This window comes from Poecilia reticulata, linkage group LG17, assembly GCF_000633615.1.
Source record: "Poecilia reticulata strain Guanapo linkage group LG17, Guppy_female_1.0+MT, whole genome shotgun sequence".
NCBI classification, from domain to species: Eukaryota; Metazoa; Chordata; class Actinopteri; order Cyprinodontiformes; family Poeciliidae; genus Poecilia; species Poecilia reticulata.
The window spans coordinates 23,217,231-23,238,568 of record NC_024347.1 but is presented as its reverse complement, the minus strand read 5'-3'; the positions used below and the strand labels follow the sequence as shown (position 1 = coordinate 23,238,568).

General features: G+C 38.8%; 1 protein-coding gene across 1 annotated transcript in view; it reads right to left on the bottom strand.

Annotated features, from left to right (window-relative positions):
* LOC103479750 (netrin-G1-like) overlaps positions 1 to 20,120 on the bottom strand; it is an 87,549-nt gene extending 67,429 nt beyond the window's left edge. Inside the window, exon 1 of the mRNA XM_017310192.1 lies at positions 19,899 to 20,120. The gene's annotated coding sequence lies outside the window, so the exon portion shown is untranslated. The remainder of the gene's footprint in view (positions 1 to 19,898) is intronic.
* Between the last annotated feature and the right edge of the window lie 1,218 nt (positions 20,121 to 21,338).

Here is a 21,338-nt window from a genome sequence, read left to right as displayed (position 1 = left end):
CCCTTGGAACATTCATTTTACTGCTCAGTTGCTAGACGCCACCACTAGGGGGCGTCTCTTCTCTTTTTTTGTTGTTATYCACCGAGTAAGAATTTGCYCCATGTTTTTTGGTAAGTCAGAAAGAAAGGCGATGATGAGTTACAGAGCGGCGTGACTTCTGTTACTTTTCTCATTTATGAGAAGACGATGCAAGTTCAGTGCCATGGAGATCTGTTCAACGTGAAATAAAGTAGAAGTGTGGGATACTTTACCCCTGCGTTCTACATCATTCTTGTTAGAGTGGCTAACCACCGCTGCTAGCTAACTCCTTAGCCAACCTCTCACCGCACCTCCTCCCCCTACCCCGCAAGATAAAACCAAATGGTGTGCAAACAGTTTTTATCCACAAAGCACCTAAACTCCGCTGCCGGCTAACGAGGGAAAGACACTGGGAGAAACATCAGAGATAGACAATGCTGGGAACGCTTTTAAATGATAACGGAGCTATTCCTACTGCCACCGGTACCGACTGTGGAACCACGACCAATACAGAACAATTTATCAGATCTCACAGTCAAACCAGAGGTAAGYGYCCTTCATTGTTTAATTTATGGAGCTGAATTTGGCAGCAACACAAAAAACYGYCTTCACAAAAATCTGATTTCTATGTTTCATCAATTTCAAAGCACTCCTGTTAAAATTTTAAAGGCCTAACGCTGTTATTGCTGTTKTGGCTTGAMKAGCGCAAACAGATCAAGAATACACTATTTACCCAAAATGCAATGCAGCGTAAACAACATGGCGATGTCCATGTGGCAATATTTTATTAAAATGTATAAAAACCAAACARCCTACAGTATTATTTCTGTATTGCTTTTACAACTGAAATAAATATTTCTCAAATAAACTCTATTGTTACAACTAATTATAGATCCCCACAAGGTCTTTTACCTTGTCCTAGATACATTTTCCTAAAGTAGCTGTGTGGCTATCCGCAGGTTCTCCAGACACTTTATTTATWTACTAGTTGAATTTTTAGCAGAATAGTTTACACTTGGTTTAATTTAGGGGTATAAGAAGCAAAGGAGGCTAAAGACAAAGACATACCACACATTTCAGAATTKTAWTTGTGAAATCTATTGAAGACCATGTATTATTGTTTATCCAACTAATAATTGTGCACTACTTTGTATATCTACTCTAAACCCCAATTTAACCAAGCAGAAAATTGTAGCTATAACAGATGTAGGGTGTAGGCAACATAGTGGCAGCTCATCAGCCAGAAAGGCAACCGGCACAAGTGAATTTGAGTGCAAAAAAATGTSTCTGTGTGCAAAGAATATTCTGTGCTTTCTGGGGAGTAAGAAAGTCACCGCATGTTGATTTATATGAGGAAGTGATCAGGGCAAGGAAGGAGATGGGAATCGCTCTTCAGGACTTGGGTACTGTGGAGTTCTGTATTAATCTTTTTTTTTTCCAGTATACTTGTGCACATGTTTGTTCAAGTTTGAGTAATGCTTGTTTGCAACATTGAAAGTTGTAGACAACTTGCTGGCTTAGATCATTCCAGATATATCTTTTTAAAAGTAAGTCCAGATACACAGATAATGCATCACTGTTTTAACCTGATTGTAGAGGTTGTTTCTCCTTTAAGTACCAGACGACTAACAGGTTCTCATCTCCTCTAAAATTTCTTCAAGATGGTTTATTCGTGTTGGGAAAGTCATCATTATCTGTCCTAAGATTGAACTGTCAAAATCAGATTTTTTGTCAAATTCAATTTCAATTATTTTATTCCTGTTTGATTCAGTGATATTAGATTTTGATTAAATTACATTCGCTATCAATGACATATTTTCGTGATGTTAAAACATTTATTTACATATTATTCCACACGTACTATGTTTTAATTCAGCTGAAAACACACAGTTGGCTTTTGTTAAAATACATTTTGATTCAATTTGAGCTTTCAGATTTTTCAGTTTTCAATTATGTTGAATTTAAATAACCTGAAACCACATTTTCGAGACTTTTGTGCATTGCTTTTCTACCAGGAACAGAAACATTAGGAAAGTTTTATCATCACAGATGTCAGTGCAGTCTCTGACAAATAGAAATGTTTGACAATAGTGACGATCAGCTCAGAGTAGATGGAAAGCTGCCCTTCTTTGCCAGAAGAGATCTGTCCCAAAACCAGGACACATTAGCAGCAGGAACCCAGAATCTCTCCCCTTTGGAGCAGCGGGCAACATACCAAGCTCTGCGGGAGCTGTGCTAGATTTCACAACATGATGAATGGCACAAGACATTTTTTTTTACCTATAACAACGAATCAGTTCATCAACAACCCTCTTTATTATGTGAAAGGAGACAAAGCAGCCTTTAAAGACCAATCGTAATGAGACAATATTTGATCCCATCTGAGTGATGGGTCAGCCGACACATTCAAAGTGTTTCCTGCCCTCTAACTAGAGTAGAAATTAAATGATGAAATTGAGTATCTAAATGGGTTCGCTTTGAACAGCTTTTTATTTCCATGGGCTTATTTAAAATTTTATAATAAATGACCTTGAAAAGATCTTTATTCATAATGATTGAATCAAAGTAGTGGCGATTTCACAGAATTAAGCTGAAAGRAAGAGAAAAATCAAAGCTTTGCATGTGAAAAAGAACATTCTTGAAATCAAAAGAGTCCTTGAGTTTTTTTTTTGGTTTTTTTTGCGGTGATAGTTTTAGGTTTTGATTTACATCTCAACAGACCCATGTGGCCCTGTTGACATTTATTGGGAATGGCATGCCAGAAAGTCCCTTATTCTTTATATTCCCGGAGGTTCTTTTCGCAGTGTCTGAACAAGGTTTTGACTTTTCAAGTGAAGCAAAGGGAACTTGAGGTTTTCCTTCCAAGATTTGTTCTGGACTGACACGCCGATAAGAGTTTCTCTTCTGCAATGGGTCTCCATGAGTCCGACTTTAATAATAAAAATACTTTTGCAATTGCTTACAAAGACGATTCAAAATGAGTGAATGAGACAGGTTGTTTGTGTTCTTCATATGCTTAGGCTAAAGAGCAGATCTACAAAAATACTAAGGAAAAAATCTCGTGTTATCGTGTTATCATCTCATGAAACTAAGTGTGAAATTTTGGACCACAATTCCGAAAGATCACGGAACAGATCACAGAAAGATCTGATGCCCACAATGACACGTAGGAGTGGAAGTGACATGCTTTAGGGTTTATTTTATATATGTGGATCTGATGGTTTTATCAAAGCAAGTGAAATCCCCAACAGTTCAACATAGTAGTAATTTTTTTCCAAAAAACCTTCAGATGTCTGATGGAAAGTCGAGGGGGAAGATGGATTTAATTTTCCAACATCACAGTGAGTCCAGGCATGCATCCAGATCCACAAAGTGTTGGCTTAGTGGAAGAGTCCCGTGGGTAAGACATATATAGTTGTTAGATATTACCCCATCAAAAATTTTGGGATTCCACTAGACCCCTACCATTCAAGACAAAGTGCTGAATTTAAATTAAAATGCTTTTCAGTAAAGTACTTGTTAAGAGTGTGTTACACTTATGCAACCATGTAATTGAACATCATTTAAATATTTAACAGACTAGTGGAAATTTGAAATATGAAACCTCACATTGTACTGCTGTATGTGCACAAGGTGTAAGTTCAGATTTTTTTAGAGGCTAAAAAAACATGCAAATAAATATATATGATTATAAAAACAACAAACTTGTGCAAAAAGAAATGCTTTCAAATTTAGATTTTTTTTAAAACATAAAACTCATCAAACTAATACTTAAAATTAGGCAATGTGTATTAAAACAGGGCAGAGTACTTGACCTCCAAATGTCTGTAGGCTCAGTAAATTTAAAATAAAATAAAAAATGAAGCTTGTGAAGTCTTTAGCTTTGTCTGTTTTATTTTTTGGATAAAATACATTTGTTCCTCATTCAGTGAAGTCAATCATGGTGGATATTTTTACTCAAGTAAGAGTAGTGATAATATTTCTCAAGCAAAACATCCCGTGCAGTAAATCTTATCACAAAAGTGCATTTTCTTCAAAATCTTACTCAGGTTAACGAAACTGAGCAAATGCAACGAGTTACCAACCACCAGTGCATGTACATATGAAACACCTGTGTCGACACCTTTGACAGGATGACCTGAGGATTGTGCTGCCTGCTGCCTTTAATACAAATTGGGAAGGAAGATCACCAGCCTTTTTCAGGCCAATCTAATCTTTTCTTGGCTGGAAATGTTTGTCTTGGAGCTTTTCAGTTGTGTGACCAGTAGCATACTTCCCAGAAGGCGAGTTGAGATGGACTGCATCCCAGAATCAATTATCTATAAATTGGATCATTTTATAGTGAACAGTACAGCTAAATATGACTTGTGGAGGAAGTGTGGAGACATTTGCCAGAGTGCAGCCAGCCAGAACTGGGCACATGTTAACACAGCTTAGGACCGACCAAATCTTGCCACTGTCACTAATTAAATCCAAAGCCGTCGGTCATTATTATTTTTTCTTTCTCCAGGACAACAAGCATCGCTCTGTTTTACTGGCAGAGCTGTGTGGGTGCAGTCTTGCTAGCGGTATTAATTGATTGGTGTTTTCTTGTGTCCTGTCTTACTCGTCATCTGACTATCAATTAAGTCTCTGCTGCCTGTACTTCTCATTCATCATGCCATTTGTGTCTGTCTTGTTGTGAGCGGTTCATTATTTCCTAAGTGGACCATTGGCAGCCAACAAGGCTGTGCCTGACCTCTACCTAATCTAGTTCTGATTGAAGGTATTATTTGATGATGAAAAGTCCACCTTCTAATGTTAAGGTGTTTTGAAGTGCGTTGACTCAACAGTTTGGCATTAGCATAAAAATCAAAATCACTGACTTGATTTATGCTTATAAAGGGTTGACTTAGGGCTCACTGAACCGTGTCTAATTTAATTTTATCAGGTTAATGCGCTGGGAGGTTAAGAACCACAGGGACGCTGGCTGCTTGTACTGAATCCACAATCTCATATTTGAAAAACCCCAGCAAGCTCAAACAATAACATGCCTTTCACTGCAAGGATTTTGCCAGTGCAAAAGTGTCACCCTTCATTGTACTAAATCCACAAGCTTTATTTTGTTTCGTTGGTGATTTATCTGATGGACAAAAAAAACAATGCAAAACTGACATAATTGATAGTGTATGAAATATGATGTGTGCAGCACCCTTTAAACTGATGCAACTAAATAAATTCCAGTTGAAGCAACACTCATTTGATAAATGAAAGACTGTGAGACAGGCCAGACAGGGAGAGATTTAGTCAATGAACCAGACTAGAGGTGGTGCAGAGATGCACAGTTCAGGTAGAAGAGTCTGTCAACCACACAACTCTAGTTGCATCTAAAATTATGCCAGTTCAGTTTATTGGCACCAGCACCCCTCCCGACCCCACTAAGGGACAAGGGTGCAAGAAAATGGATGGATGGATGGAAGTTTATTGGCAAAATTAAAAAATCCTCAGGTGCTTTCAGTAGACAAAATACACAGCTGAGATAGAAAAATCTAAACAGTTAAATCAACAACCATGCCAACAGCGAATCACGACAGTGGCTTCTGTGGTGGTGCTGCTTTGTTTTCCCTGGCGATGGGAAAACGGCAGCATGTGTTGGGAAAGTTGAATTCAATCAAGTGTCAAGAAATCCTGGCAGAAAATGTCCTGCTGCCTGTGACTTGGGAGTTACTGGACTTTCAAAGAGGACAATAAGCATTACTCCAATTATACCAAGACTGGGTTTACCAAAAAGTCACGAAAGATACGACAGTGGCCTCATATTTGCGTGGCTAACACCTAATTGAAAATCCACTGTGGGATTTGGAAGAAGTCAGCTGCAGCATGCAGGTTTGAGACTATTAATGAAACAAAGGTTTTTGGCCGTTTCCTAACGTTTCTCAGGAAAACTACCAGAAGCTGGAATCTGTCTACGGATCCCATTGGCAATACCTGCTAAACGGTGCACAAGGCTAAAGTACGAAAAAGGCTGCCATAAAGGTGTCAAACAACCTTGAGGACTACAGGACTCGTTGAAAGAGAAGGTTTGCCTCAGTTTGCATCCCTTTTTTGTGGACGTCAGGCTAACTGAAGAAGGGCCTTATTATATCTTTTATTTATGTTATAAATGAGCTAGTGTTGATTTTCCTGCTAAAATGCCTCTCTATTTTTTTATTGATTGAGAATTAAAAATGCCCCCTTAACTTTTTTTCAATCCCAGTAGCAACTTCCTAACATCATTAACTTGTATAGCCGTTGAAAGATTATTTGTAGGATTCTTTCAATAATAACCTTTTGAATGATTCAAACGGTTTATTTATTTTACCTGCAAGCCACATATATTATTGTCCATATATAGCAGGTGGCATAGTAGCAGTCTGGAGAGAAGTTGGTTTGTCTTTTCTTCCAATATTAACAGCTGCAACTTGCCTCCAGTGAAAGTATTTCATCAGAAAGTGGGTGATTAAAAGTTGAGGGAAGGCAGATTTTCGATTGATGGAATGTCTCAGCCACAGGTTTTCTGGAGCACAGCGTGAGAGCACTTTTATGTGTGAGATAGATGTCATTGCACATTTCTTTCTCTGCCAGTCTCCTCTTTCCCCCACCCAAAGACATGATATTTTTGGAGATGGGAGCTACTGTATTTTACAAGCTTGTGTATCTACCTATACGGTTTGGCGTTTTCCATCTATACTACCCCTTATATTCATTGCGTCTTTATTTATTCCACCCACCTGAACTGTGGCATATATGCAGACAAGCAGCTTGAGACCAACACACACCATAGCAGCAACTAGACACATATTTGTTAACACCTCCATTAGACAGAGGCTTCTGTCTTTCTTTTCCCCAATTCTGGTCCTTGAGGTAACCTTTCTTATTCTGAAAATCCGCTGTGCAGGCTCCCTTCATTTAGGTGTTTCTTGGGTGGGCAGGGTGGAGACTGCATTATTTATGATGCAAGTGATAGGCACCAAACAGATACAAGAACAGCCCCTCGTATCAGAGCGAAGCAATCAAACACAGTCCCAGCGCTATTAGGGATGCTTCGCGACAGCTCTTTTCATTTTGAACATAAAACATTGCATCCATCCCCTGCTGAGAGCCTCGGAGAGGACAAAAATAAGAGGCTTAAGAATTTGGAGTCCTAAGGGAGCTTGGCGGGATATCTTCCCCCTCCGAATGTTGGTTTTAAAAGCGCCGCAGCTGATTTGTCAGAAAAAGGGAAGAAGTGAGCGCGGCTCATGACAAAACATTTCCCTTGATGAAGAAAGACACATCTATCTCCACCCCTCATCTTGGAGGAAGCATCATTTTCCAAAGAGACAAAACATCCCATCACCGCTGAAGAAGCGAGGCTGCTCCCGCATACAGACAGATCTAATAAATTTGTATTGCAATGCAAATAGTACCTGTCCGTTATCACCCACCGCCGAATCGCCTTTGTTTGTCCGGATTTACATTAATCTCAGAATCCAAGGAGTGGCAGCAAAGTAGAGCGTCTTACTTATGATGTTCATGTTATGGAAGATGAATAAGGCATGACGCTGAAGTGTTTGGGTGCAGACCAGGCTTTGCAGTGGGCGGATGGGAGCCTGCATTGAGGGTGGTGTGGGATGGAGGGTGCTGCAGAGGCCACAGGGTCCACAGGCCAGGTCTGCAGAGGAAAACTGAGTTTGTCTTCAGTATGCCAGGCAGGTGCTGAAATCCACCAACTCCTTAAATATTAAACGCCAACCACCTGCAGTTTTCTCTCTTTTTCTCTCTCTGTCTCATTCTATTTAATAATAGACAGCAGCCACCGAAGATGGCATGTTTCTATGCGTAAACCATAGACAATTACGTAAAAAATAATTGATATTACAACATCGGAACATAAATAGCAAGTGTGTGTATACTTACAAAGACTGTGAGTCAGAGGATAAATACAAAGTTAACTTTGAAAACCAGGGATAAAAATACCCTTCAAATTCTGTCCACTGCTATAATAATCAGGACTATTACATCTTGTCACATTAGAACCAAAATGTCAATCTATTTTAGTGATTCTATGAAAAAGACCAGCACAACGTACAACTTCTAAGTGGTTGAAGAACCCAAAGTAACAGTCCAATAGTTTAGATCAAAGCAGTTTTGTCAGAATCGTCCAGTCAAAATCGTGTCAAGATTTAATCTAATTAACTAATTAACTAATCCATAACTAATCTAAATAACTGATTAATTTTAATTTACAGTATCTGACTAAGCAGCTTGCAGCTGGGACCACAGGAAGTACTGATTTAGATGTACGGAATAACGAAGCACATTCAGATTTTTGTAAGTATAAAAAAGAAAACCTTGTTTCATTTTCTTTGAACGTTATGGCCTACCAAATAATGCATGGATTGTGTTTCTCTATCACATAAAATCTTAATAAAGTCCATTAATGTTAGTGGTTACATTGTGACAAAATGTGAAAATGTTCAAAGGACATGAATACTTTTGTAAGGCACTGTCTGTTGATGGCAATCACCTAACATCTAGACATTTCATTTAATTAGAAAATGTAGACTTTTCATTTGGCAGATACTTTGTTGATTTATTTTTTTTTTTCATTCTGTGAATCGACTCCAATCCCCAAAATGGATTTGGTGTTTTTCTGGAGGCCGACTGCTGGCCTCATTTCCTGATCAAAAGAGTTCTCTGTTCCTGTCTGGGACAGATCTGGGATTAAATGACTATCTTTGATGACTCGCTTTACAAAATTACAACCCTCTCTCCAAAGATTACCCTCCCCCGCTGCTATCTCACAACCCCAATTTCCAAGTTAAAAGACTTAATTTGGAGTTATTTGGAAGAGTCGCAGCATAATTCTAAACATTTATGTTAAATGGCAGAAACTACAACAAAATGACTTTCCCATTTGAGGGTCAAAGATACGTATAGATTTCTATTTTAATACGAGCCATAATAATTTTAGATAAGTTGATATATAAAGTCATCAGGTGTTCCTCAGTATATAAGTATATTGTTATGTTTAAGTATATTTCTTGTGTAGTAGTCCAAAAGGAAGATTTTAATATAGAAATGTTTTGCTACAACCTGCTGTCTCGGCAGCAGACAATCAAAGACCCCCCAGAAATGGCTGTTTTATAGCATGTTGGTGAATTTTATTTTGAAACGAACAAAAACAGTTTTAAGTGAATTCTGTAAGATTTGTACTTTTGTTGTTGATTAAATTATGTTTTTTACTTTTAATATTGTCCAGCTACTGATATTCCTTTTTACAAGATAAGAGTTTTTGATGTTTTTCTTTCAAATATTTTCTGTTTTGCATTTCATTATGCGAAGAAAAAAGGTGCAACATAAATAATACTTAACATGTTTATATTGTCTTTGCAACGCTACAACAACTTTTTGCTGTCGAAGCGTTAAGTATTTTCTTTCGGTAAATTTTCTTTGTTTGTTTTTCAAATGATGAAACTAATCTGAGTTCACTTGAGGGCAACCTTGTATAGCTGTTTTCCAGATTACCTGCAACTCAGTCTTCCCATTCAGTTACTTGCATTTTCTTTTTTTGCATTTTTCAAGACAAACTTGGAAGCTGTGTGGTTGCAGTGCAGCAGAGAGGAGCTCTGTGAGGCGGAAGCTCTTCTGGAGGCAGCAGCTCCAAGGAGAAGCTGCTTTGTGGAAATATAGGAGCTGCATTGTGGAAACTATAAGCGTTGCCACAGGAGATTCAAGGATTTCTCAATCATGGATGAAAGAATCAAGGCAACATTCCAGGTATGTTTGTGATGAGGGAATAATATTGTTACAAAAAGTTGATTTTGAATGCCTCCCCTTTAAGCAGACACGTAAAGCAAAAAATGTATGTAAGTTTGTGTGACTGACGTGTGATAACCCAGAAATACATGTGCACAGAAGAGGAACAAGCATTATTGACAGTGGTTTGAATTCACACCCATGGGGACTCAAACAGGATGTTTCCTAAGGTGTATTGTGTCTTTATGAAAGAAAAGTCAACAACATCTCCTTTAGCTAGAGAGTCCAAAGAATTTACCCCCCAAATAGGTCTACATCAGATGTGTGCTTGAAAGCTAATCCCATTTTGAGGACCAATTGTAAATGTGACACAATAGTGATAGGCCATAAAGCCTTCTCTCGGGTCGGGTTGTAGTGGTAACAAGGTCCAACGGGGCACTGTAAAGGTGCATTTCAAATGCCACCCTTATGTCATCCTTTTGCCTCACAGCTGTGAGTAGCAGAGTCAGAAGGGTCATAACAGAGAATTTCATCCGCTCTCTGACGAGGGGTGAGCTGAGACATGTGCACCCCTGTCAAGACAGACCTGAGCTCGTCTGACGGATAACTGATACCTGGGCTTTAAAAGAAATGAGAGCAAGAGCAAGTCTAGGGCATCATAATCCCTTTGGAAAGGCTTTCCATCTCTCACAAATGCTGGTGACTGGGCTTGGGTAATTTCCCCACAGGATTTAGAGAGAGAACATTAAAAAAAGAGCCTTGTAATATTCCACCTACCTCAAAGAGGCTGGAAGGTGCACTGCTGAACCGCTGCCAGTTTTAGAAGGATATTAGGAATGTCCTCTGTTATTTTACACTAAAAGCCCAGTCCTGCCCCACCAAAGTGTTCACACCCCTTGAAATCTTACCCTGTACTTCCTCCTGGTTCAAAAATTACGTTACAGAAAACCACAATAAAATACTTAGATATTTGTTGTAATGCAGGGGTCCCCAAACTACGGCCCGCGGGCTGGATCCAGCCCGCCTCCACTTTTGGTCCGGCCCCCTGAACAATACCAGAGAGCATTCAGATTTTTTTTCATTTACCGTTTTTTTCGGACTACAAGCCGCTTATATGTGGATTTTTCTTCAACCACCAGGGGGCTCTTTAGCAGGAAGTGAATCATTGGAAGTCTGGTTACTTGCGCGCCAATATTCAGCCCACAATCTGCAAAATGAGTAAGAAGCAGATCAGATGYCTTTGGAAAGTTTCTTTGCAAAGGGGAAAGGCCCAGAGAAGAGACAGGAAAATGGATTTATCCCGGACCGGTAGGTGAATCCCACATTACAAGCCCGCTCTGCGTAACATGTGACGACCGGCTGCTAATGAGGCAATGATGCTAAGCTGCTTCGCCACATAGAGACCGATCAGGCTGTGCTCAAGCAACACTCCGGGTGTTATTGTCTCTCATCAGTCCCAGATGAGACCGTGTCGTTGCAGAGAAACAAGCTCAGGGCTCTGTTAATCATTATTGTGAGTTAAAATTTTCACGAAAGTAAAATGTTCGTTTTTGTGGCGCATCTGTATCTTATTTCAAAGGGATATGTAAACGTTACCATAGCGACCAGAGTCGTAGCGTTTGGGTCGAGAGGAGATGAGTACAGCTTGTGAGTCTTAAGTCTGGTTTAGACGGAAAGATTTAAGAATTTTCCAACCCTCTGTGACCACAGAGCTGATAAAAGTACAACAGGTTCGATCGGTTCGTGTGTCCAAGGCAGGAGCAACACGAACCGATTCCAGTCACAAACATCCCGATTCCAGAAGATAATTCAGTAAAACCCCCAACATAGCGGGAATTTAGAATAACCAAACACGGATGACGATGTAGAAGCAATAGTGATAGTTTGTGGACTCATTTTAAGAGATAAAAGACGTAACAAAAATAAAAAGGCGGTGGATGAAAGACGACGGGAGCAGCCGCTCTATTTGCTGCACTATAATTTGGAGGTGAATATGTTTTTTCATAGTTAACATTTTTAACTGAATAAACATAATAATGACCTTTAGATTTAATAATAAACATTTCCACATATCATCTCCGATATCCACCGGACTCTCAGTTGCGCAGATGTCAGCTGTTTGGGATTCCCCTCTGTTCTTACGTCACTGCGCTTTTTGATCGGCTACCTGTCACATTCAACAGGTTTTATTCTCGTTCCCAGTCAGGGAAAACCCCACAGGCTGCGATAAAAGGGCCAAGACAACCCAAATAGGGCATATTCAGTATTTAGTGGGAACACCAACATGCAGAAGCCTTATCTGACTGTTCACCCCCCATCCTCCTCTCGAGAGTTTGGGGACCCCTGTTGTAATGTGACAAAATGATAAGACACAACTTAACAAACTTTGTGCATAAAAATTTGGATACCCCACTGGTCCCAACACTTGCTGTAAGATGCTGCAAATTAAGATGTAGCCTCGGACAAATTGACTGCAGGGTCAGGGGTGACTGGAACTCATTGCCCCCAACAAGACTCTCTGCCTTCTGTAATTGGATACAGCATCACAAATGGAGTTGTTGCGCTGAAAGAAGGGAACCCAGCTCTGACAAGTGACTTGCCTGTAGGTTATATTAATAAGCCATTCCCTCCTTGTGTGTTAGGGGCGCTCAGAACACTTTTAGAGGATTTTTTCTTTCATATGTGGCGTTTTTCATCTTTCTCTTAATTCACAATAGGCCCTTTGGCTGCAAGTCTTCCCTGCAACCTGGTCCCACATGATGTGTTCCAGAGCGAAATTTAATAGTTTCACAAGAATGTCTTTGAAACTGTTGAGAAGCTCAGTTGTAAATTTCTTATGGTTTTATAATTTTTTTTTCTTTTGATCAGTAATTCAGCTACCTTTTTCTTTGTATTAAAAAACTTTGTTCAGAGTCTTATAAACTAATTACTTTTTTATTGGAGCCTAAATTACTGAATGTACTCAAATGAGGGAGCAAACTGACTGCACTCACCATCCACTTCATTAAGTAAACCCGTTCAAATGATTGCTAACACAATTAAGGCAGAAAACGTCCGTCACATGTTAGTAACTCATTTTATTTCGGCATCTAGACATGTTGAATTGCTGAAGTTCATCAGAATGAGGGAAAATAGAATAGTTTTGTTCCTTGGGTCACGGGAGAAACGGCAGATTGGTTTGAAACAACCGAAAGGCTGCAGTAATCAAATAACCCTTTGTCTTTACCGTAGAATGGATACTAAGTGCCACTTCTGTGGAAACTTTCACTACAATCTGCACAAGCTCATCAAAACTGGACTATAAAAGATTAGAAAAATGCTGCCTACACCAATCTGTCTCCGTTTTATTAACAATACTCAGATCGTAAGGTTGTAGACCCATCCCATCTTTTATCAATTGATCAGGTTGTTGCTGGTGGTGTAATGAAGAGGAGATGTACATTTTGATCCTCTTCCCACCAAAAGCAAAGTAGCCTGCCTGACTGTGTTACTGACAATATTTGTTAATTTATGACCACAATATTCCTGTTCTCAGATGTCTACTTACAGCAGCAGAATCCAAATAAATCACTTACATCAACAGCATATCAGAGCATGATCTCAGAGGAAAGTTTCCAAAACCATGTTGAATTTGTGCCATAAAGACAAAAGATGGAGCCAGTAAGTGTACATCATTTAGTTTTCGATTTTCAAAGTCACCTTTCTGTGTTTTGGAAAATAAAACCAACATGTCATGGGCATCCATGTTAAATGAAAATCCCCGACTGTTCTGAATGCAAATTTTACAGATCACTGCAAACCACACTATACTTGTGCTTATCCACAAATTTTAATGCTCCTATTGTCTCTGTGAGACTCTCTGGGTTTGAACTGTTGTTTCACTTCATGTGTCGGTTTTGCTTTCCACCACCTACTATTTGGCAACTAGGATAACTGGTGGGTGGAATTTGCTGCTTCAGAGCAGGTGATATGAAGACCTGTGGGCTAACAGGAGACCTGCAGATGTGAGAGGTAGACACCAGGGCCTCTTGTGCAGTGCTCTGAGTCAAACCTTGTGTAATCCTCTGAAGGCTTCTGCCACATTCTCTAAGTAAAAACAAAATGTGAGGAAGACTAGATCTACTTGTTGGTCAGTGTGGGGACGTCCGCTGACGAAAAAGATGAAGGTTTCTGTACAAGATAAAAGACTACCACCTGATAGAAAATAGCCAGAAAGACGGAGTTGAGGGTCAAAAATTAAGCTAAGCTAAGTAAATGCATGCAAGCCTCACTTGGACCTTAAGATAAATGGGGACTGTTTTATGATTTTTCAGAGTATATATAATAATTTTGTTTAAACGCTGGATATTGTTCTCGCAATATGTTGCTATAAACCTCTTAGATCTCTGTTATAAGACAGAGATCTAAGTTTAGTAATAGCTAACTAAACTTGGCTATTGCTAAATATATAGTTAATCACTTGGATAACTACACCTCAATTAATACAGGGCACAAAAAGCTTGACTCAATGACAAAATTATTTCAATTAACCCATGAAGAACTGATCCTCTGCCTCAGTACACCATTCTACAGTAATAGTTTGTCATGAGAACCCTAAAAAATTATATAGTTGATCCAAAAATATGTTCCTCTTTTATTATTAATTTTGTGGCCAAAAGTTCAGCTGGTAAACTACAAGATTTTTTTACTACAAAGTATAAACTCCTCATTGCTGCATTGATCCAACACTTAAGACCCGCTTTCTTCCTTTAACTAAACAGGTAAATATGCCTCAGAATAGCAATGGGGGTAACAGTGCGTGGCCCTGAAATTATGCCTGTCTGACGCTCACCCCTGAGACACAGTTGAACAGTTCAGTGCTGAAGCAGAGCAGAACAGCGTGAATGAATATGCACTTTGACTGGGAGTGTGGAAACCATAACCCCCTCAGCCCAGCAGTCTGACAGCCTCCTGCTGTTCAGCACTTGACTTCTGGCAGCTTACAAAGTTTTTTTTTTTTTTTTAGTTTTTTTTCTGGTGAATCACAACTTGGCTACTCTTAAATAAGATGAGCGAAACTCTATTAAGAGTTGAAAAGCCAGCTTCATTTTCGGGTTTAAAATTTGGAGTAAGCACAGAAACGATGTCCAGGCTTTCTACTTTCATGTTTTGTGTCCAAATACTACATACACACATCAGGAAAAAAAAATGTTTTGCACTGGAAAGCTCATGTTTTCATTACCCTGTCTCTTACAACAACATAGAGAGAATTCTTTGTGACATCTCATTCTGAAATCTTGTTGAACTAGAGTTGTTGAGGGAAAAAACGGTGAAGTCATAAGTTCAAGCTGTCTCAGAATAAGGAGGAAACGATGCAAACGCTGAGTAGAAAAGTATTTCTTGCTATTTTTAAAATTCCTTTTGAACAGACAGGTGCAATATTGAACAAACTAAATCCCATCCTTGGGAAGTGGAGAGGAAAGAAAATTCTTCGTCCATACACCACGTGTTACAGGAACAAGTTTGTCACATTATGAAAATAATTAAACACATATATTTACTTAAACTGTATAAAAAACTGCTTTTTTTTATCATTTTCCAGCTTTAAGTCAGATTGAACTTTTCTTCCTTTAGTTAAGGTGACAGTTAAGGAGCTTTCCAAAATGGTTTAAGTTAAATTTAAAGATGTATTAAGTTTACTCTCAGTTTACAGTTTACAATTATCTGTAATTGATTTAGCAAATGGCAATACTTTCAGTAATCTTTACTGACTTACAGCAGAAAATAGTTTAATCAATGAAGAAAAGTGGTTGGTTTATGTTTATACAACTTTCATTTCTAACCTTGTTGAACATTTTGTGATCTGTTCTGAATTTTTTTATTTTTTTTAGCTATGAAACATTTTTTAACTAAACTGTGCTATTACTAAATATATACAGTTAATAACTTGGATAACTATACCTCAATTAATATACTAAACAAACCTTTGTTGGTATATTACTAATTTTACCCATTGGATCAATTTAGCATAATGTGCAGTTTGACTTAAACTCTGAAGAAAAACTGAAGCTACATTTCAAATTGCTATAAAAACATAAGTACAGTTGGTAAACATACTAGGGCTCAGCCACAGTAGCCATGCTCAGAACATCACCTGAAGAGTATTTCAGAGAAGAATTTAGAGCACAGAACAGAGAGGATTTAGTGATTTAGATGCAGCTGTTAAACATTTGGCTGCTGCTGCTAAATGCGTGCATTGGCAGTTGAAACAAAAAGCATAAAACTATAAACTCCTTCAAAGGGTATTTACAAATTTTATTCCTGTCAATCAGCTCTCCTTTTTATTAATACCAGTGAGATTTTATATTATGAGGATTCCTTATTATTTTATATGAGGCACAACTTGTAATCATCAACTGACTAACAGAGAAATCCGTGTGAGTAGTATGTACAAAAAATTGCTAAAACCCATTACGATATTCTGTCAGTCTTGTTTTGAGTTGCTCGGTGAACTGGACGTGATTAAAATTACTTTTATGTATTTCACATGATGTGAGTTATCTTGCTCTTATAACTTTAGTTCATCTAGTATTTTGAAATTATCTTTCTCTTTAATGTTTTTTTTTTGTTCCCAATTTTGAAAAACAGTGGCATGAATTTTCTCATTAGAATCTGACGGCCTACTGAGCTCAGTTTGAAACTCTTACAGTACCGTACACACCATAAGAATGACTTAATATTCAGCAGAGTGAGTGGGGAGTCAAACTCAGGGTATCTTGGTTGGAGGACTAAGTTTAGGCGTTATACAGAGACAGGAGGAGACCCCATGGGAAAGGTACACACCATTGCAGTTCATGAATTGGCTCCAGATGGAAAGTGGCAAGAGGGAAAAGCGGAAGGGAATTGTATCGACAGGTTGCGGAGGGGAAGGCCCTGAGCCGAGGCCATTAGCCATGTTGCTGAGTCACCGGGGGAAAGCTCAGTCACTTCACGTTTTCACTTTACCTGCGTGTTGATAGGAGCACTCCTCGGCCACCCTGGATGGCAGCCCAGCATCGGGTCACAACATGAATCAAGATGCTGATGAGTTTGAGTCCCGCAAAGCTCCAGTAATAAATACCTTTAATGTGGGGAAGACATGGGGATAATTGTCTTGTCCCTGAGCCCATCTCTTTCTTTTTAATGAGATTATTACAAGGTCTTATTACCAAAATGACTTTCTCTGTCTCTCTTTAACATTTAATTTACACCATTTATTGCTGGTAAGTGAAAGTTTGGAGCCTATTAACACCAGAGGGCTCAGCAGGAGAGCAGGTGTACTTTGTAAGTTGCTTTCTCCTGGTGTTTAAAGAGGAGAGACCTGAATGACAAGAAAAAAGGTTGTTATGGCTAAATGTGAATTTTGTTTAGAGTCAAGTTCAAATATGAATGGGTAACAAAGAAAAGACCTGTCAGGATCACAGGCAGTGTGCTTCATAGCGTGAGTTTATAAGTAATAATTAGTCAGTTAAAATTCACACAAAATTAAATCAATATGTTTTATTGTTTGTACTCTTTGTATTCCAAAAACCTTTTTGTCTTTTCATCTCTTTGTAGCTGGGAACTATTTTTGAGGGCTATATATAGTAAAAAATTTAAAAAAAAAGAAATCAGAAAAGCGAGCATGCAAGATCTGTGGTCATTGCTCTGATGTTGGTGTTTGCAGTGACAGTCAACAATGGAGAACCTCTAAATTGTGTTTTTGACTGACTCGAATAAACCCAGATATTTTTATTTTGTTTTATAAACATTCATTGCTGACCCAAACATAATGGTTGGCTTGTCATTTTGCTATTTATACAAATGTATTTATTATTGGGAGGCTTGAATTTTATTTCTTTAATCGTGCAACCATTTGGCTCAGGTAGTACAGTCTCAAGATAAAAAGAAAGAAAATAAAATTCCAAACAAATACCAAATTCCACAGCACGCCAAACTAGAACTGCAACTCCAACAAAATGTTGACCAAAGCTGCACAGTTTCTCACTTCTTCATTGCGTGCCTGCTCTTCCGAAAGATGTGCTGCTTGAGGGCTGTGAAATCACAATCATTCTGCTTCAAAATTTGACAACCATTCCTGCAGTTGCTCAAGATTAAACTTATACATTCTCTCTTCCATACTGCGCAGCTCTTTCATAGCGGATTGCATATAGCATGTGCACTGGTCCACTGTGGTGGTTGAGATGTTGTTTAAAGTTTGAAGTGACATAAAACATGCACCTATCAAGGAATTCAGCCTGCTGTCAATCAAATTGCTTTTGCGCAATGCCCTGGCGCAATACAGTGTGGCGCTATACAATGGGTTCAGCCATTTCAGTTCAAACGTTTGTGTTATTTGTGGCTGCGTTTCAGGTTTTCCAACCGTTGAAATTATATAACGTATATTTTGTCTCATCAGGACTTAGCATGCACTTTAATGTCAGCCCTGTGAGAAGAGAGAAACTGGCAAACTCAGGAGTTTAACAAGATGTTACAGGCCATTGCCACGTTGCAAAGTGAGCATCTAACTGCAGTCCCCACTTTTTGACAGTGGTGACACACTCTGATGTGGAGCTCGCCTAGCTGTGCCGGGAGAGGCGTCTATTCTTATTAGCTCCATGCGAAGCAGGATATTTGGAGTGAACACTGTCAAAACCCTTTGCAGTCTTCATCTCAGCTGAAGACAACCCGTGCCACAGCGCATCCATCAGGGAGAGGCCCCGCTACCTCTGTCTCCACAAAGACTTTATGGGGTGAGAATGTGAATGCATAAAAAAGTTTCCAACGACAGTTTCCTTTTAAGCGGTACCAATACATCTGAGCAGACAAGCTTTAATTAATTTTTAATAATGCCCAGGAAAGGGAAAGTTAGGAGTTATACAGTATGTCACCAAGTAGGGTATAAGTTATGCTTTGTAGAACTTTGAACGTTTCCACGTTTTGAGTGACAAACTATGTAGCAATATTGAGCTGCAATATTCTACTAATATCCAAATACTACCAAAATCAATCAAGCAGTACATTGTATGAGAAATCAAGAAGAAGGGAATTGCTTTGCCTTTCTGTAGAGTGACCCTTATCGTAAAAATGAAGAATACAGGGCTTTCTGTCTTTGTCATGATATGATTCAGTTTTTTCACCCACATGCAGAGAAAACTCAGAGATTGGGCTTGGTTTTTAGACGATACATTGTGATAGAAACGGTTGGGTTCTGTAGGAGTGCAAAGAAAAGAATCATGAATAGCCAAGAACAAAAATTGTGCAAAACCTCAAGTGGTCCCATACTGCTGCCATGCTTTCTTAAAGCTCACAGTTTTCCAGGTTTTACATTTGTAAGATGCTAAAGTCTAGTTGAAACTTTACACTACATTTGATTAACCTAACATAGTGTACAATGGAAACAAAAACATTTGTCACAGTTGCGTCTCTAGAGGTTGATCAGTTCTCTCTGCACCAGTTGGTTAATAGCTTTTTGATGAAGGTTTCTTCATCACCTATGTCTTAAATTTACAGTCTTTTGGCTTTTTATACTCTAGGCTTCACGTTTTCACGGATATTTACATAGATATACAAGATCTTTAAGCTCGGAATGCCTCCATACAAATACCCTAATCTTTGAGCACTTTCACAGATTCTCAATCAGCTTCAAGTTGGAACTCTAGCTTGGCCACTTCAAAAGGTTAATGTTTCTGACAGTCAAAGGAAACATGTTGATATAGTGGAAAGATTGTTTCCACTCCTAACTACATCTCAATATCAAATATGATTAAACATTGGATGTTTGGCATTCAAACAAAACATTTTAAACAAAGCATCCATCATGGTCATATCTTTCTCATATTTCTAAGCCCAATCCACCTGACTGGAATCAACAGTTGCTGGACTAGACCTAGGATTTGAGGAACTTGTAGGTTACGCTAGTGTTGCAGGTGAAAACTTACATCTAGAAAAGGCAGGCCTTGCAAGAAAATGACTTTCATCATGTCAACATAGACTCATTTTTTATGCTAATAGGTTGTATGATGAATACCAGACTTCTAACCTAGAATTGCATTTGCGGTTCATTTATCAGTGACTTCATCTTCATGGCGGTGCCAGTGTCTGCTCATGTTTGTGTCTCTTACCTGACATGATGTGTGTGAATGTGTTGCTCCTCTTCTCGGTTGTCTTTCACCATGCGTTGGTGTGAGCCACTGTGTGTACGCATGTGTTTCCTGTCTGAATCCATAAGCCAGTGGAGTCAAGGGAGTTGTCAGAAGGTGGTTGCCCTGGTTTCCTGAGGAAGAAAGATGAGTATCTCCTCTACAAACCCATAAGAAAGAGGCAAGCTGCTTGAGTCTAGCAAGAAGAAGTAAACAATGGAGACCACTGGTGATATTCACCAATAACAGCATTTAAAAGTAAACAGAATGCATTTGATTGTTTTGACATTAGGAAACATTGGTGTTGTTCCTTCCTTAGACTTTGAAATGTGTGCATTATTTCCTTTTAAGAAGCAGCAATAACGTAATAAGCTCTTCTGCAGTTTGATTGCTCTACTCCCAGATCTCTCTGCCAGCAGATGGATTTTTCAGATAGAGCTAACAATCTCCTCAGGCTTTGCTAAATGAATTAGGGAGGCCTGAGTAGCTGAATTTTTAGCTCCATGTACTAGATGCACAATATACTGAGCAGCTGAAAGCCTAAATACCTGCTGGGCCTCAAAATTACCATTCAATTGCCATCAAGAGCCCCACAGAGAGGTCGTAGAGGTTGAAAGACTGCACTGGATAGAAAGAGCATACAGAAAGAGAGGCTGATGACAGCAAAATCAATTCCTTAAATGAGCGAACAACTCAAGCAAGGATTGAGTTTCACTGCTGTGATAAAACAAAGAGCGCATTATGTTATAAATTGAGCTAGAAAATATGTGTTAAGCAGCCAGTGATCCAGCATCCAGCAGCGATGGCAAGTGGATTCCCTCTTTCGCTGCTGGGCCTCTGGCTGCAGAACAATAAAACTACAAAGTCTTGCTGCTCTTTGCTGCAGTTAATACTGGTAGTGCTGCACCAGGAGAGGCCTTTGATTTATTTCTCAAGGAAGTTCCATTCCACATCAATATTTAAGGTTGTTTATGTTTAGCTGTCCTGGCCATGCTCCATGTACTTTTAGATTTTCTTTACTCATCTTTGTTTTTCTTTAATGCAACAGCTCTAAGCCAGCAGACTTTGTGCTGCTTTGTCTGGAAATGATTTTCAGATGGTGGCTGAACACTGTGGGTGATTCCAACCACACAAACGTTTTTTCAAATCCCTTTTAAAGATTGAAAACAGTATCCCTATATTTTTTTGCACCCAAAGACTGTTTTTCTGGGTGTACTTCAGAGAGCCTTCTCTGAAGTAGGTGAAATAAAGAATTGCGAATGCATTTTAAATATTATCATAGATTGTAAATGGGTAACAATAGAAACATAAATAGAGGACAAAATAATGTGAGCATATATTATTTTGGGGTTCTCCTTTATCCCATTAATTCTGAAGAATAGCCAGATATATCAATCCAAAATTGTGAAAAGCAAGACAAAT